This window comes from Pezoporus wallicus, unplaced genomic scaffold, assembly GCF_028554395.1.
Source record: "Pezoporus wallicus isolate ANWC-B61680 ecotype Strahan unplaced genomic scaffold, APGP_CSIRO_Pwel_v1 scaffold_6362, whole genome shotgun sequence".
Classification (NCBI taxonomy): Eukaryota; Metazoa; Chordata; class Aves; order Psittaciformes; family Psittacidae; genus Pezoporus; species Pezoporus wallicus.
The window spans coordinates 10,419,575-10,436,135 of NW_026637663.1; the positions used below are offsets into that span (position 1 = coordinate 10,419,575).

General features: G+C 48.2%; 1 protein-coding gene across 2 annotated transcripts in view; it reads right to left on the reverse strand.

Annotated features, from left to right (window-relative positions):
* Positions 1-16,561, reverse strand: part of TOMM20 (translocase of outer mitochondrial membrane 20) — a 112,733-nt gene that overhangs the window by 972 nt on the left and 95,200 nt on the right. The window contains exon 6 of one of the 2 annotated variants that reach the window (XR_008971914.1): positions 259-298. The exons of the other annotated variant lie outside the window; for it this stretch is intronic. The gene's annotated coding sequence lies outside the window, so the exon portion shown is untranslated. The remainder of the gene's footprint in view (positions 1-258; positions 299-16,561) is intronic. 2 annotated transcript variants of the gene reach the window in all.

The following is a 16,561-nucleotide window of genomic DNA, read 5'->3' on the forward strand; positions in this document are numbered from 1 at the left end:
ATTAGCGTCTATAAAACACTCTGACGCTCTATGAAGCACAAAGCGTTATTAAACAACCGTGCAGAGCAAAGCCAATAGTGCTTTGCATTTGTTTATATACGGTATTCTGCTGATACCATACCCTTGGGAAATGGTAACAGCTATAGTTACATTGGGTATTTACTACCACCTCGGCTCGCTGCAGCAATACTGACCGTACCTCTAAAAGCAATCTCAGAAATGTCTAGTCCATGGGGAATCTCGCTCTGTCCCACTTACAAGTATGCCAGTGCTTGCCTTTTCCTTCTGCAGCTCTTTTCTTTAAAAGAGACATTCATAACTTCGAGCTCCTTACCAGTGAACCTAATCCAGCAAGTATCCAAGACATTCAGGAAAAGAGACTTTCATAGCATTGGAATTTTTCCATGCCAGCACTTTTTTTATCCTAAGATAAATGGCTCTTACTTACAAGGCTAAAGGCTCTATTCTTTTCAAAATACTTCCCAGTTTCAAAGCAGCAATGGAAATTGGCTGTGCACCTGGCCAGCTGATCCAGCCTGGAGTCAGCCAAACAGCAAAAGGCGTCTTTCTTTACTGCAACACTGAGTGGTGCTGCGCAATGGACAAGCAGGCTGGATTGCTGATGTAAACAGGCTAACACTACATTAATCAGAATGTATTTAAGCAGGGCCTGGTCAGCACGGCACACTGAATTTCCAAACCAGGGGCTGCTGCCTGGGACACACCTGCTGAATTGGATGCTGGGTCTCTACTGCAGAGATTGTTTTTAGATTCTGAGCTACTGTACTGGGGAAAAGCCCTTCTGAGCCTTGTTCTCTACCCAGTTAACCTGAGCAGGCACTGAAGGACAGACCTCTGCAGTGCTTTGGGAGCAGGCCAGACCAGAAAACAGCTACAACAACCCCCACACACACACTCATGGACTCCACTCAGGCATGAGGCAGCACTCCTGCATGTACTGGATGGAAGCTGATTATATCATAGGGGTGACCTAGGACTCCAGCTAATGAGATACAATCGTCTTTCTCTTGAGACGGGTTTAGAAAACACCTTGTTGAAAGCAGTCTTTTCCAAATTGCTCCCAGCAGGCAGAAGCACAAAGCAGGGGAGCAAGAAGAGGGGACAAGCACACTGCTTAGGGAATCTGGGCACTGTACTTGGACACCTGCATGGGGCTTCATGTTTTCATGCAAAACAACTTGCCTGAAGTCCTTGGCAACAGCCAAGAGCAGCTCCCAGCCCTTGACTGCCTCTCAGCAGGGCTTGGCCTGTCCCAGCCAAAGATGTTTATTATAAAGTCCTAGGATATCTTGGGGATATCTGTGCCTTTATCCAAAGCCCTTCCCTCTGCAGCTCCCTGCTGCCTGGGACCACCCATTTCCCCCCACCTTGTTTATGAGCCCCTGTTCCCATCAAGTCCTTCCGTGCCAGACTCCAGCCTCTGCCACCCCATGGCTACTGGCCATTCAGCACTGAGACCATCTGCGGGAGGTTGCACAATGCTTGGCCACATTCAGCTTGACCTGAGCTGGGGTTGTTGCTCTCACTTTCAAGAGCCACAGCCATAAAAAGAGACAGGATTTGCTGGCCAAGGAGAAGCCAGGGCGAGCTGATGCAGTGCAGGCTCCCGAGGTCAATGGCTGCAGCTCTGTGCTGGGGGAGGATACGCAATGCCTAATGTGGAAATGTTTGTATTTGGAGCAATATATAGTTACATTTAGCCCCTAGCAGCTGCAGAGGCTGTTTACAGTAGCACACAGTCCTCAGCCTATTAGCTGAAGGCCTGACAGTGACCAGATGCGGACAGGAACAACTGCAAAGCCTGCAGCCATGTTTATCTCCTTGCCAAGATCCCAACAATACCTTGCCTAATAAGTCTGGCACAGAAATAATCATTTAAAGAGCTAAAAAATACAACATCCGCAGCCCATCTTTACAGCCAGAAGGGGAGTTTTGTGAGGCTTACAGTCTAATCTTTCACTGTCCCAAGTGCTTCCCTCCTACTTCACAAACAGTGGGTGATTTATTTCCTGAATGGCTGGACGCAAGCCTCCTGTATGTAATCGCTCAACAAGGAGGCAGCACCTCTGCAGCCAAGCTTGGCCGCTTGCAGCAGCTGCACGGGGAGGCAGAAAGCAGCACCCTGCACCTGCAGTGCCAGCGGGCTGTTCTGCATAGGGGGGTGTCTAATTCACAAGGGGCTTCCCTCCTGCCCTGCATCTCTGATGCCAGGACGAGAGCTGGTCCCCAGGGCAGGCCACTGAACTGCAGCGTGCACACACACACCGGTCTGCGCGTGTCTTGTGCTGTGGAAAGGACAGGCTGTACTGCCACAGCGTGTGCCCCAGCAGCACCCAGCGCTCCACAGATTACCCTTAACTTGCTAAATTAAAAGAAAAACAAAACAAAGCCGCTCATTAGGTGCTTTCTGAGGGCCCAGGGAACCGTATCTTTGCTGGCAGCAGAACCAAACTTTGGATGAACATCAACACCAAGAAGCATAAGTTGTGCTCCAGTGGTTCACACAGTTTGTGACCTTGGCTAGCAGATAAGCCCGCATAGTATGATCTTCTGTGTTTTGCAGGCTGCAGGTACCAGGTGTTGTTGAAGGTCAGCCTCGAGGAAAAGGCTCTCCCACAGTTGGGAGAAGGTTACAGAGAATGATTTTTATGCAACATAAGCTTGTTGATGATTAACAATTTTCTTTCGGTTAACCGCGAAGTTAATAGTTATTCAAAGCACTCCATTGTAATGGGAGTGGAGATGGGGAGACGTACTACATTAACCTTTAATCTTGGACTCTGCAATAAAAATTAAAATGGAATATGGCACATAAGTATGATTAATTCTGCTTGCAAAGGGAGAGGGTGTCAATGTATGCTTTGGGAGGGAGTGTTTCCTTCTGACAGCGGGGTGCCCTGATGCAGGTGAGGATGTGCCACAGGAAGGCTGCACTCAGTGTTCATCCCTGTATTTTCTGCTTTTTTTCAAGCTCAAACCACATTCTGTTTTGACATCCACATTGCTAACAACTCTGCACCTCCCAAAAATCTCTAGACATTAGGGACTTGATGGACTAGTATTTTTAGTCATGGAGGGGAGAATGGAGAAAGAAGGGTGTCACTTGGCGACTTGAAACCATGGAAGAAGGCTACCATCAGTGAAATGTTTGTTAGCCTGTACCCACTGCAGCGTGCAGCTCCAGGGATAAGGATGGAGGACTCCCAAAGAGCTATGCCTCTCTGAAGCTCCCCTTGACTTGCTCCAGCTACCTCTCTAACCACAGTCACAGTCTGAGCCTTGGCACTAAACACAGCCAGTGCAGTTCCGCTGCCCAGGACTCACCGCTGACTCTCAGCCTCTGCCTGTGCCACGCTGCTTTTCCTGAGCTCTGCAGACCTGCTGATGCACAAAGGGCCATTACCACATGCAGAGAGACTTGCTGGAGTCCATACTATAGAGTTTGTTTTCTACTTGCAGCTCAGTGGCAAATGTTCGAAGAAGAGCATGGCAGACAGGCCTGAGGGGCAAACTTCGTACTCACAGCATCCCCCAGCTCAGCGATGCTTGGATCTGGGTTTTGATGTGGGATTTGCAAAGCACTGTAATACCTGGGTCTGGATTCATCTTTCCTCTTTTCTCCTTCCTACTCCCCCAAGCCTTTCAAAAGTCTCTTGCCTGGTATCATTGGTGTTTTGACCTGAGACACTCACAGCCAGCACAAAGGCTGAGGGATTGGGTTCCTCAAACTGAATCAGAGCTGGTTTGAGTCTAGATTCTTCCTACAGTTCAGATACACCTGAGTGAGCCTGCCCACTTGTTTTCCCAAGGAGCTACCACTTCCTTGTCCCAGCCAGAAGTGCAAGTGTTAAGCTAGTGCAAATGGCTGGCTGTTTTCATGAATACTTTCTCAGCTACGGGTGTTTCTGTGAGCCATGCTAAATCTCCAGCTGTGTGTAAGTCATCATGCATTTCCCAATGCTTTCTGCATTCATTCAACAGCCATGCCAATATAATGTGTTCATTAAGAGAGAAATTGGCCAGCTGATGAGAAAACACTGTAAGCAGCTCTGCAGGCTCACACTGGTTCCTCTGACAGGCCAAGCAGCATGACCCCATGCACCAGCACACTCCCAACCCCCTTGCAAGGCTGGGGTCTGCCTCTGCTCCTGAGAGCAGGAGGAAGAGGTGGCTGTTCTCCTTCTCGGATTGAGTCATATCTCATGCACACAGACTGCCAGCTCACAGACAAAGAGGAAACTAAACACCTCCACAGCATGCCAGCCAATGCTGGCACCTCTGCCTGCTTTTGTGCAGGGAGCTGCAGTGGGGCGAATGCAAGGATCCAGCCTCCACCCTGCTCTCGCTCTGCACAGGGGGTCTTTACTCCCCTCTTCCACCACCACCAGCTCTCAGCAGTTGCAAGACTCTGCTCTCATGTCCTCCTTCCCAGCCCCAAGCCCTGCTTTGGTTTTGGTAAGCCCCGGCAGCCTAAGCCCTGGTGATCACAGCATAGCAGGCAGCTCCGAGCTGAGCTCATGGGGAGGGCAGAAGTGTACTGTGCTTGCAGGCAGAGGCATGAGAGGGCATGAGAGGCCCTCTGCTACCACAGCTCATACCTAGCAGCACCAATGGGCATCTCCTCAAGGTCTTTCAGTCCCAAGGCATCCTCTGGAGACCCGGGGTGGATGGGCAGACAGTGGTCAGGGCAGGCAGGAGGGCATGTCCCATTCAGGAGGAAGGCAGGCCAGAAAAGCCTGCATCAGTTCAGCCTGAGCCACTGCATGTTCGGTGTATTTTTCTTTGAGAAACGGATTTAACAAAGAATGAAGTAATAAACATGAGGATATACACAATGGCATATCTATAATGGCTTTGCAATTGCTGGCCTTTAGTGCACAGTTAATCTACAACCTGGCTAACTTGCCTCAAGGTAATCAAGAAGCAGTGGGAAATGGGTACCATCCTCCTGCCTCCACATAAGCCCCTTCTTCCAAACATCATAAAGTTATAAAGAAAGAGTTGCCTGCAAAGGTCTGCAGGATGAGGCCTTTTACATTTTCTGAGGCCAAGGTGCATCCTGATACCAGGAGGTGCGTCACTGCTGAACGATGCTGAGCTAGCAGTGACCCACAGAGTCACCCAGGGAAAGGGAGGCCCAGTCCACCACTTAGCCCAGATGTGGGACCAAATTTTGGCAGGACCCTATTAAAAAAACACTCCTATGTGAAATTTTTTTTCCAGTGAGAACCACACATCTGGGAGAAAATGCACTGCAGAGGAGACTGGGAATAGGAGCAGGCATAGAGGAGCCAGGTGATCTGGCTGGTGACAGAATCAAGGGTCCAAGATGGTTTCCTGGAGAAAAAACAGGTCTCACATTTGCTCTGCATATGTGTAGAAAGCACCTGGCCATGTTATTAAAAGGGAAGATACTTAGGAGCATGCCACAAGCAGAGGAAAAGAAGACAAGAGTGTTGCAGCTCCAAAAACTGGTGTGTAGTGAATTAGTGCAAAGTCACACTTAGATTCAGGCATTAACCCCAGGCTGAATCAATAACTAGCTAGTAACGGTATCTAATAAAGCACAGTTGTGCTGCACTTACATCTTCATCTTTCCATGACTTCCCACTCCTTCCATTTCCATTTACTGGCAAGAACCTTACAAGAAGCTGTAAATTCACTGGAAAGGAAGTACAGCGGCAAGACCAACACACTGTGCACAAAGCGGTCTGTGTGTAAAGCTCTTTCAGTCTTTCCTTCAGACCCTGGCGTGCTGAGGGGCAGAGCTCAGTGCCCCCAACCTCGGGTGCCCATCACGATGTATCTGTGGGCACATGGAATTCATTTTCCCACACCACAGCACACAGCTGCTCCTGCAGAGGTCTCTCCTACAGCCTCCCCACACCAGCTTTCTCTTCCCCACTCCCTCTAAAGCGTGCAGTTTTACATCATGAGGCATGCAATCCTCCTCTCCGGTCTCCCCCTGTGCCCATATAGACAGATGTCCATCCCAAAGCCCTGGAAGCCCTTACAGCCAGCACAACAGCAGGGCTGAGAAGGTCAAGGGCACATCTCCCTGCAGCAATGCTGAAGCAGACTACCTGTGTGCAGAGTCAGGCTGCCACAGGGCACTTGCTGCACCTGCTCTCTGGGCAGACTGCTCAGCCTCCAAGGCTGTGAAACTGGTGAGCTATAAAAAACATGAGTCACTCACCAAAAATCTCATATCCCTCTCCAGTTCAAAGCGTTTCCTAGAACCGTGCCGGCTGCGAGGCCTTGGGGACACAACTGTTTCCTGACATTAAAAATCCCCCTCCTGGTCTCTCGCAGCACCTCCCGAAACACATTGGTGTTTTTGCTGTGTCTCTCATGTCTGAAACGTTTCTCAGTAGAATATGGGTACTAACAAGGGAGGAAATGGGAAAAGGGGAGCAGCAGCAGCTGACAAATTTACCTGTTACAATGCAAAGTACATGCTTTACTCTTGGAGAGATAACATCTGCCCTACGTAGATAAGCAGACAACTGAGGAAAAGGCAGGGCAAGCCAGATGCTTTGCGTTCTTTCAGTCCATGAGGACAACACTGGCACCATCAGACCTTGAAACAGTGACTGAACTGAAACATGACACGGAAGCATCTTCAGAAAGAGGTGGGTTTTGCCTCCTCAGCCCAAGGGGGACTCCATCTCCCTGGCAGAGGAGAGCGCAGAGCCAGGGATGCAGGAGTTTCCAGTAAGGAGCCCAGAAAATAGGCCATGGGCAGCCTGGGCTGTGAGGAACAAAGGTGTCAGGCACACATAGTCCCAGAGCGGCAGCCACTGGGAACTGGATGCTAATAAAAGCATCTGAGCCCCACAGGCATGTGGGCTGGTTATGGGAGACTGTGGAGAGCTGTGGACAGAGCGGGATACTCTGCAGCCAGCCATGCATTCCTGCTATGTGGAAAGTAACACTGCTTGTGGCCTTGGGGGCATAATGTCATTCCTGGGAGAAATTATTGCCTGGTCAGAGCTATGCATGGCTGTCACGTGCGTAACAAGCAGGTTGTATCTGTGGTAACCTGCTTCAGTGATTTCTGCTCTGCTGGGAAGTCGATAAAAATTGACAACATCCCCATCAAATTGTTGTTCCTTGGTCACGTATTCCAGAAGCATTTATTCCTCTGGAGAAGAAGATAAAGAAAGCAGTAAGAAATTTATTCTCTACATATAAGTGAAAACATCATTAAGAAAAGCTTTCATCAGGCAGGACACCCATTCAGCTAGCACTGTGCTTGACAAGATCCTTAAAGGCCTTGCTGTGCTGGGTGTACCACAGGCAGAGGAGGATGTTTAATGCATGCATCTTCATTGCTGCCTCTCTTGGGAAAAGTGCTGGATTCTCCTCCTCTTTCTCTCCAGGCTTATCTGTTGACAGATTACACCAAAAAAAGCCCTTTCATAAAGCTCCATTAGAATGCCAGTGCATGCAGCAAGGGCCACTGAAATATTCCCAAAGTCACAGACAAAGCTGACAATCTGCCATACTTTAGTGTAAGCTCTGACCCAGTATACAGCAAAACAGATGAATGGCACTTCCCCCAGGGCAGGAATCACTTCTGAAGCTGCTGACAACTCACTGTTTATCTCACTGCAGCCCCACTCCTAATAACAGTTGGAGATGAAACTTTTTTAACTCAAATTCCAGCCTGAAGATGTCCAGAAGAAAGACCCTTGACCTCTCTTCTGGTAGCCTTCTCAGCTCCTGGAGATGCTGCCTGTTGAGACGCTGCATTATTGTTTCCTGCTTGCAGGGCAGGAGTGATGGATGAGAACAAGGCTCTCTTCCACCCTGCCCTGCGTGGACCCTGCCATGGGACAAGGTGGTACAGCCTCTAGCCACAGAATGTGGTCATGGCAGGAGTGGCATGCCCAACTCCCAGCTCAGACCAACCAGCCTCCAGCTTCTCCAAAGTTCACCTCTGATTGCTCCTGTTGTTAGCTCCAAAGCAGGAACAAACAGCAGATGCACCATTTAGTCAGTTTTGGTATTGCACAACTGAAAGAGAATAGGAAAGCACCCGCAGGAACTGAGCCAAGTCAATTAAGGTTGAGCAATACATGCACCTGGCTGTCAGAAGTGTAAGATACTCTCCCTTTAGTAATTACAGAGCAATTATGAAGTTAACAGCAATTCCAATAAGGACCTGTATTTCACAATACAGTTTTGTTCACAATCCATCAGGAGCAGTCACACCAAGGAGATACAGCTCTGAAACCAAACTGTCCTCACCCCTGCAGGCATAATCCTTTAAATGCCAATCTTTGGTGGGGTGTGATCTTGCACTAAGTCATAATTAAATGATTAGTTATTAACAGGATGTAATTGAAGCTGTACTTTAATGCGACTTTAAAAAAAATCCACCTTTTTTAAGGTAGGTAATGGAAACCAAGATGAGATGAAGAATTTGGGTATTGGGTTTATGCAAGATCAGTTAGGCTATAATTCTGTAAAACCAGAAACAGATTAAAGCTGGGTTTCAATATATATGAAGACATCACAGCCTGTTCTGCATGGTCTGAATGAAAAGCTTCACATTTTCTGCTCTTTATAGTGGTAAAATCAGGATGGTTTCAGTTTATCCAATCCATCCAAAGAGTAAACAGAGAACAGAAATTATTATAAGGTCCAGAACAGATCCATCCCTGAATTTAACATATTAAAGCAAACTCAGATCTGCTGAACTTAAAGTCTGACTTGCACTGAAATCCAACTTTGCTCCAAAATACTCATCTGCCATTTTGTGCCTGTTGTAAGAGAGAAAAACACCCTACTTTGCTCCAAGTACCACGTGGCAGTACAAAGTGGAGGTCTCCTTTGGTGGCACTGTAGTGCTGTGGCTTCTGGCCAGGAACAAGGAGCACTGCGCCATCACCGTTTGCTAACAGGGACTAGAGATTATTGAGCAAGTGACTCAGGTTGTTTGCTTTAGCACCCGGCCTGCCCTCCTCTCTGAAACAGGCTGCCAGTGAACACAACCATGGGGATGTCCCTTGGTGCCACTGAGTTGGATTTCCGAGCACTGCAGATTACCACCCAGGCTATAACCCTTCCCACGGCCCTGCACTAATCCAGACAGGCAGTGACATTTTGATATTATCTCCTTTACCCACCTTGCTCTACCTCTGTAGTACACTGCAGATGAGCCCATCCACACAGGTGATGACCTAGGCTACATAACCATGAACGCAAAGTGTTCAAACCCCTCGAACAGGAAGAAAGCACACAGAACATGGACAGCACAGCTGGAAAAATGCTGCCAACATGTGCATAAAACCCATTAATTCTCTTTTCTAAGGGACTTTCTGGGCAAGAGAAGCCAGCCAGGAAGTCTTCTATCAAGCCTAGCATTAATCTCCTCGCTGTCTCTTGTTCATATCTCCTTTCAGGTTTCATTTCATTCAAGTAGTGAAACCTGTTGTGGTTTGCTTTGATAAAGGTAGAGCCACTCACTTAGTGTGTTCAGGCAGTAGGGATGTTTTACTATCTCTCTCTGCATCTCCAGTAGGGCTGAAAAGGTGCTATTGTGGTTTGACAGCTAAAGGGATATGTGATTCTATCAAGAGGTATCCAAATATCTGAGTGCTCTATAAAGACTAAATAATTAATTATCAGAACTCCTGGCAGAAAGATAACCAAGCATTATCCCCATTCTCCAGACAACAAGAGTATTTCTGTAACGAGTCATGTTTATAAGAGCTACCCAAGGCTTCCTGTGAGCTAGTGAACCTGAGCACAGGTACCGTGAAAACCAGATTAACACGTCCCAGGCAGCATTTTCACCATCAGTGCAGCTAATGCCCTCTAATGAACCGGAAGAGACAGGGTCTCAAGCTCACAGAAAACATTTACAAGTATGTGTGAGCTGCCTTTTAAGTACAGAGCTGAGTAGGATTTGGAGGGCTCAGAGAGGAAACTAGGTGCCTACAGAAAATTTTCTCTTCCATCCTCTTTTCCTCTTCACCCACTTTGATCAGCAAGCACCACTCAGGACTTTTTTACTTAAAACTATGTATGGGATGAATTTTTAAACTAATGGTCGTATATACACATATTCACATGTGTGCATACATGCACAGGCACATACAGAATCACCATTGCTATTCTTTATGAATTTAGCAAAGGCTGCAGTACCCCATGAATATAACACCTCAGTGCCCTTCCCTCTAGTCTCCTGTTATGTCATCTTTCTAGTTTTACTTTATCTGTGTTTAGATCACATCTCTAGGACAAAGCGTACATCCTTTATACACTTCTGTGATGTGTTTTGGGGATTAGAGACACTGAGTCTCTCCAAGAAGAGCATGCTACATTTTTGTGTTTTATGGTGGTACCCTGGCAGTGAGAAGCTTTAAAAGCAAAGAAGGACAAACCATAGATCACCTTTAAATGGCAACATTTCAGTGCTTTTCACATGCTGTGCCATTGCCTTAGAAGGAGCCACACAGCACAGACTCAAGCAGGGTAATACAGAGAAGAGCTCAGCAGTCAGACCACCCCCTAAACCACATCCTGGGGAGCCAGAGTCACCCACTGCTGATGCCTGGATACAGCTCTGCACCAAAATTCTGCAGGCCAAGCAGCTGGGCATGGGATACCTCAGGATGTTCAGAGGCTTTCAGACCAATAGCCTTGCACACCTTGTGTTCATTTTACCCCATTGGTGCATTTATTGCCCCACAGACCCTCCTTACTCTCACCAGTTCCCCCAGCTGACAAACAACTTTCTCCTCTTTCCTCAGCCTGACCGGCTTGCCTTGAGCATTACCCTTTTTATAGGCAAGTTAACAAAACAAGGTACAGCTGCCCTGATGCTGTCTTCACACCACCTGGGAGAGCCCCACTGGTGCTGTCTGCCCAGGCCAACAGAAATTCATCCTGGTTTGATAGGGACAGCCAAGACGGGGCCTTCGATATGACCAACAGACCTTTTAGGTCACAAGGAGCACACGCTGATACGCTGTGTCCCAGGCAGAGCTGCCATGGCTGTGCCGGGGAGGTGACCCCCCCCAAAACCCTCCTTTGCCTACTGCCATGCTGCCACCCCGTCCTGTCATAAGCAGATCAGCTCTGCAGGGCCCCAGTGCTGCTTCTTCCAAGTGCGCATCATTCAGTTCCTCTCCATATCGCATTTACAGGCAGTATTCATCTTGTCATATCTTGCAGCATTTTCTCCATGGCAAGTTGCCGAGGATGATGCTGGGATGTTTATTTCACCCTTTTGTTAAGAAGGATGACAGGTTTTTGGATGAGCCTGCCATGGTCTGTAGGAGCCGAAAGCAGGAAAAAACAAGTTGGTCCAAAGTTGAGGGAAAGAGATACAGGCTGGGAACATTTCTGAGGCACCTGGACTTGCACCAGGAAGGGTTTGCTCCCCTGTGTCAGCACAGCTCCCTTCGCCGATAGTTTTGACACCATTGCCTCCCACTTTGACAGCCCTGGCTCGCACACCAAATTGCTCTGCAGCCCCTGTGCTCACAACTCTTTTAATATGATAGCATTGCTCAATGGAAGTCGTGGGGGTTTGGGTTAACTTGGGTGTTCTCAGTTGAAAGAGGAAAGAGGCATCCAGCGGCACTGATTAAATCTGCCTTAGATTTCAGAGTATTAACAGAGAAGGGCTGATGTCTCCTGGCACTGCATGGGTCTGACAGGATGCAGTAATTTATCTAGAATGCAGTAGCCTCCCCTGCTCTGGAGAGGGAGTTTATGCTGCCTGAACATCACCTCTGCATTGGTCCTCCTCTTCCCCACAGGCATGAAGCTCATGTTAGCCTACTGTGCCTGGTGCTTGTCATTCCCATATTTCCTGGGATGAAGGGTACACTGTGAACACAGCATCACCGTCAGCCCAACACTGACCTAAGATGGCATTATTGTTGAAAGCTATCATCCTATCCTGCCTCTCACCTCTGCTCCTACCTTCCTGCCACCTGCAGGTTGTCAGCCTGAGGGCTCATGGAGCTGTGGGGTGAACTGCCTCCGTTCACCAACCCTCCAGAGACCAAACCCTGCCCCACTAAGTCACTCATTTCCATGTGGACCAGTGAACGGCTCCAACACACGGCATGGCCACAGGACAGCTCACACAGCACTCTGGGACACATGGAACAGGGAAAACGCAGGAACACAACACTCTGGTGACAGCAGCATGGTTTTAGGTGAGCTTGATGGTAGTCAGACACTGCAGCCTGAAGTCTGGACATCACAGTGGATGTTCTGCCCCTGCTGCAGTGGTACAGCAGGGATCTGGGCAGTGCTTGGCCTTCCAAAGCACACTTCTGAAGTGTGCTCAGTTTCCACCAAAAAATACACTCTGCTGCATTTGCAGGAATTGTAAAAGGCCGATTTTGATCCAGTTAAAGTGCTTAGACTTGATTTTACATTTAAGCCAGGTTTCCCAAGGGAACATGTCACAGAAGGTGCCAGGGAATGTTAGGATCAAGGAGATGGGAGCATGGAGAAGACCTGAGGATACAGCAGCAATAAGGTGGAAGACAACTAAAAGCTAGTGGGAGGCAGGGACTTGAAAAGGATCTGAAGATACTACGTGGTGAAGAAAGCCATAGGGGTTATGGTGGAAAATCTGGGATTGTTTCGGTAGGGTTGCAGAAGATAAAGGACACAAATCTGTAAGAAATAGGGCTTTTTAAATTCCCTGGATTATGGAACCAGTGGGTTTTGACATCTAGTTGTTTTGCACACAGACACACCAGATGAATCCAGCTACTGCCCCATACTGTGGGAAGCAGATTTATCATGTGAACTCAGCTCTCTACCTAACACAACTGGTCCCCACCTATGAACAAGAAGCCAAACCAAAGCCACAGATCCAAAATACCCTAAATCTGGGGAAACTGAAATCTGTAGCTTGGACCTCCTCTAAACAACGCAAACAGCGGTATTTCAGGCCAGCCAGCCAGCTATGGACACCGAATGAAGACTTTCCCAAGACACCGAGCTACTCACCTGGCAGTGAACTATATGTACAGTCCCACTCTCACACAGCTCATGTCAAACTGATTAAGTTGCACTGCTCACCCCAGACCAGGCCTGGCAGCACAGTACAGGTTCTGCATCTCCACTCCACCTCTACCTTGTCTTTCACTGCGCAGAAATACTGGGGTGAGGCTGCAGAAACCTTACTACCCATATAAAAAAGATAGGCAGGGCTTGCAAGAGGCTGGATTTTAGGATGTATGAAGTGGGTTGTCAAGTGAGATGTTAAAAGTATAGCAGGGTTTAAATGTATTTAAATGTTTGAAAATCGTTTTTGTCTGAGCAATTGTGGTTAAGGACTCAGTAGACTTGAGTAGCTCATTAACTGTGCCCTGTTCCCCAGTCAAGTCATGAGCTGCTGGGACAGGCTGCTACCAATAGCAGAGGCAGGGTCTGTGCTGGACAAGATTGCAGGTAGGGTGAAGCTGGAAGGGCCGCTTGCTGCTGGAAAACCTGCCAGAATGAACAGCTCAAGATCTGCCTGAACGCATGGGCATCAGAGGGTCGGCATCCCTGATGCTCTGTGTATTGGGTCTCTGGCTGGTTCTAGTGAAGCCGAGAAAAAAATCAGCTTCTTTTAACTCCCAAGGGCGCAGCAGAGTGCTGTGTGCTTCTGCAATACTCCATCAATGGGTGAAACACTCTGGCACTGCTGCCAACAGCCACAAAGAGCCAATTTCCTTGTTCTTGCAGTGCAAGGAGGGTGTAAGCAGGTGTGAACTGCTACAGGCATTGGTGTGCATTACACACACTGTGGTAAACAGCTACGTGGTGTGCAGGGCCAGTGGAATCTTTGCCTCAACCCTTTAACCCAATTCTGGCTTCTTTGTCCAGTGCCACTGTGCTGCCCCTGTGCCTTAGGGCAGGCAGGGATGGATTGCCCATCTCCAAGGGTGAGGCACCTGAGACAGAGGATGTGGAACCTGGGCCATCATCCCAAATGATGTCTGCTGGGCACACAGATTGTGGCTCTTGGCATGTACAGCACTTGTGTCCTTCATCCTCAAAAGGCAGCCCGAGCCTCCCAATGGGTCACCTAGCTTTTCCGGATGCAGAGAGAGGGGTAGAGTAAGGCAGCTCAAAGCAAATGTGGAGCTAAGACCTCCTGCCCTGCTCTAGTGAGGTGCACTGTAATATCACAGGTTTGGGGCTCTTTTTAAATTCAGGGATCTGAAAGTACAGTGCCCTGTTTGCCCTCCCTGTTTCTGGGCAGCCCTTTTGCTCCCATCTGAGAGGTACAGCTGTTGCCAGGTTTGTAGTTCCTCCTAACAAGAACACTATGAGTTCCTGTCCTGCCTGAGAAAAGGGTACTAGTTGCTATGATTTTCACAACATGCTATAGTGCCTTTGGGCAGATTACAGTAAATTTACTGCACTTCTCAAAGACTATTTCTTTAAGTGCGGCATGCTGTCTGCAGAGAGGTACTGACAGTTCCTGTGCCTTTTCTTCTCTCTACCAGCCAATTTGCAGTGTGAGAAAGATGAGATCTTAAAAATGGACAATTAGCATCCTTACTAATTACCTGTACTAAGCATCTCAATTAGAGGAGTGCCCGAGGGGGCCTTAACCAAAGCTAGATTTCTGTTGTGCCAGGCTTCATGCAATGCTGCTCCTGCCCCCAGAAGCACACAGGTGCTGCAAGGGGTTAGCTGAGACCCTAAGGGCTAACCTGACATGGGTTGGTTTTCAAAGAGGAAAACAGAACCATGACCACCAGCTATCGCCTGGGAAGCAGAACCAGTGTTATTACAACCCTTCTAGGAATCTACCTTCCACAAGCTCATCAGATTCATTTTGGGTTTGCCCTCCATGACGTTTTGCTACTAAATGCCTTCGGAATATACTCTGCATTATGTGAAGGGCACGTCCCCCAGGTTTGGTCCCACTTTGCAGCTTTCTGCAGTGTTTTTCCCTCTCCCTTAACTGTCAATTAACTGAGACTCCTGGGTTTGATATGAAGGTGACAAACATGCAAAGGGGATTCTGAATACATGAGCAGCGGGGTAACTCTACATATCACCCCATTCTTCATGAGCAAAAGCTAGGCTGGGATAATGTGATAGCACACATATTGTCAGCAGAGGATCTGCAGTTAAAGTGAATGGGATTATGGAAAACTTGGAAATACCAGCTGAGAAAAGAGGTAGGAACCATTCAAAGTAACAAGGCTTTGGAGCAAGAGTAGATTGGAAAGATGATAAGTGTGTTTGAAACTCAAGGAGGTAACAAAATATTAATGAATCAGCACCAACCAGCAACAAAGAAATCCATTATTTATAGGGAAGACAAATAATTATACATGCAAGGTCAAAGAAGACATTTGCACTGAAGTTTCTTAAGAGACAGAAGAGCAGAGAGTAATTGGCTGTCTAGACACAGCCCCTGATCAAGCACTGAAATCCCATGATTTAGGTGAGCAGGAGCAACTGGATCATGTTGGCTAAATACAGATACTTCATGAAGAGAGCTCAAAGAGGACAGCAGGGGGGATTCACAGCCACAAAGGAGGTGGGTCTTGGTGGCACCAAGGGCCAAACTGTGGACACCAGGTTTAAAACCCAAGGCCCAAGACTCTTCTGAGGCCACCAGGGAGACTCCCAAATCAAAGGCTGGGATTCAGACAACTTAGGGCAAGTTATTTTTTCTGTATGGATTCACTTTGATTCTTCAATAAGCTCTGCTTGATTAGGGATCTTCTCATGTTTGCTACAGCAAATTGTGGTCCCACCAGCACAAAAGCAGGTGGCCTTGAGCATCCAAGAAGGCCAATAGGAGCCAGCCCCAGCAGGGTCTAGCACACTGCCCCAGGGCCCCAGGAGAGGACAAGGCATTCCAGGTTTGGGTGTCAGGTGGAGCTGGGGAGCCGCCACAGCCCAGGGGTGAATGTACAGCTTGTGCGGGGCAGCACGGTGCCTCTGGCTTACCTGGCAGAGCCCAACAGAAGATGAAACTGCCCTCTGAATCAGGGATTTTTAGGTGCCACCAGTGCAAACATACTTCATAAGTGTTCAGAAGCACAACAAAGAGGCACAAAGATGGACCATTGACCCTTATGTAGCAAAAGAGATGCCTTTCCTCTGACATGCTGCTTTGCTCAGCTCACTTAAAGCCAGCTGATTACAGCAGAGCTGCTACTATAACTGGTGACACCAGCGTGGCCATGCCGCTCTCCTCCCACCACAGCACAAAAGCCACCTCCAACGGCAACAGTCAAGATCATGCTTGGTGATGGCTCTTCCTTCCTCTTCTCACACCCTGCTTGAGGCACGCTGAGCCAACAGCAAAAACCCCTTGCACTGGCCATTTTCCTCTGTACTAAACCTCATCAGTCTTTAAAAAGAAACACAGGCAAAAAAGACAACCCAAGCTCCCAGATTTCTACAGGAAGCTCTGATGAGTGTTTGTTTTGCTTTTCAGGGTAGTATGTGTCCCCTTCATGGAACCAGAGGCCGTTTTCCCACTGAGGAAAGCATTTACTTTAAAGCCAGAGGCCCCACAGTCCTTACCATTCTTGTAGTG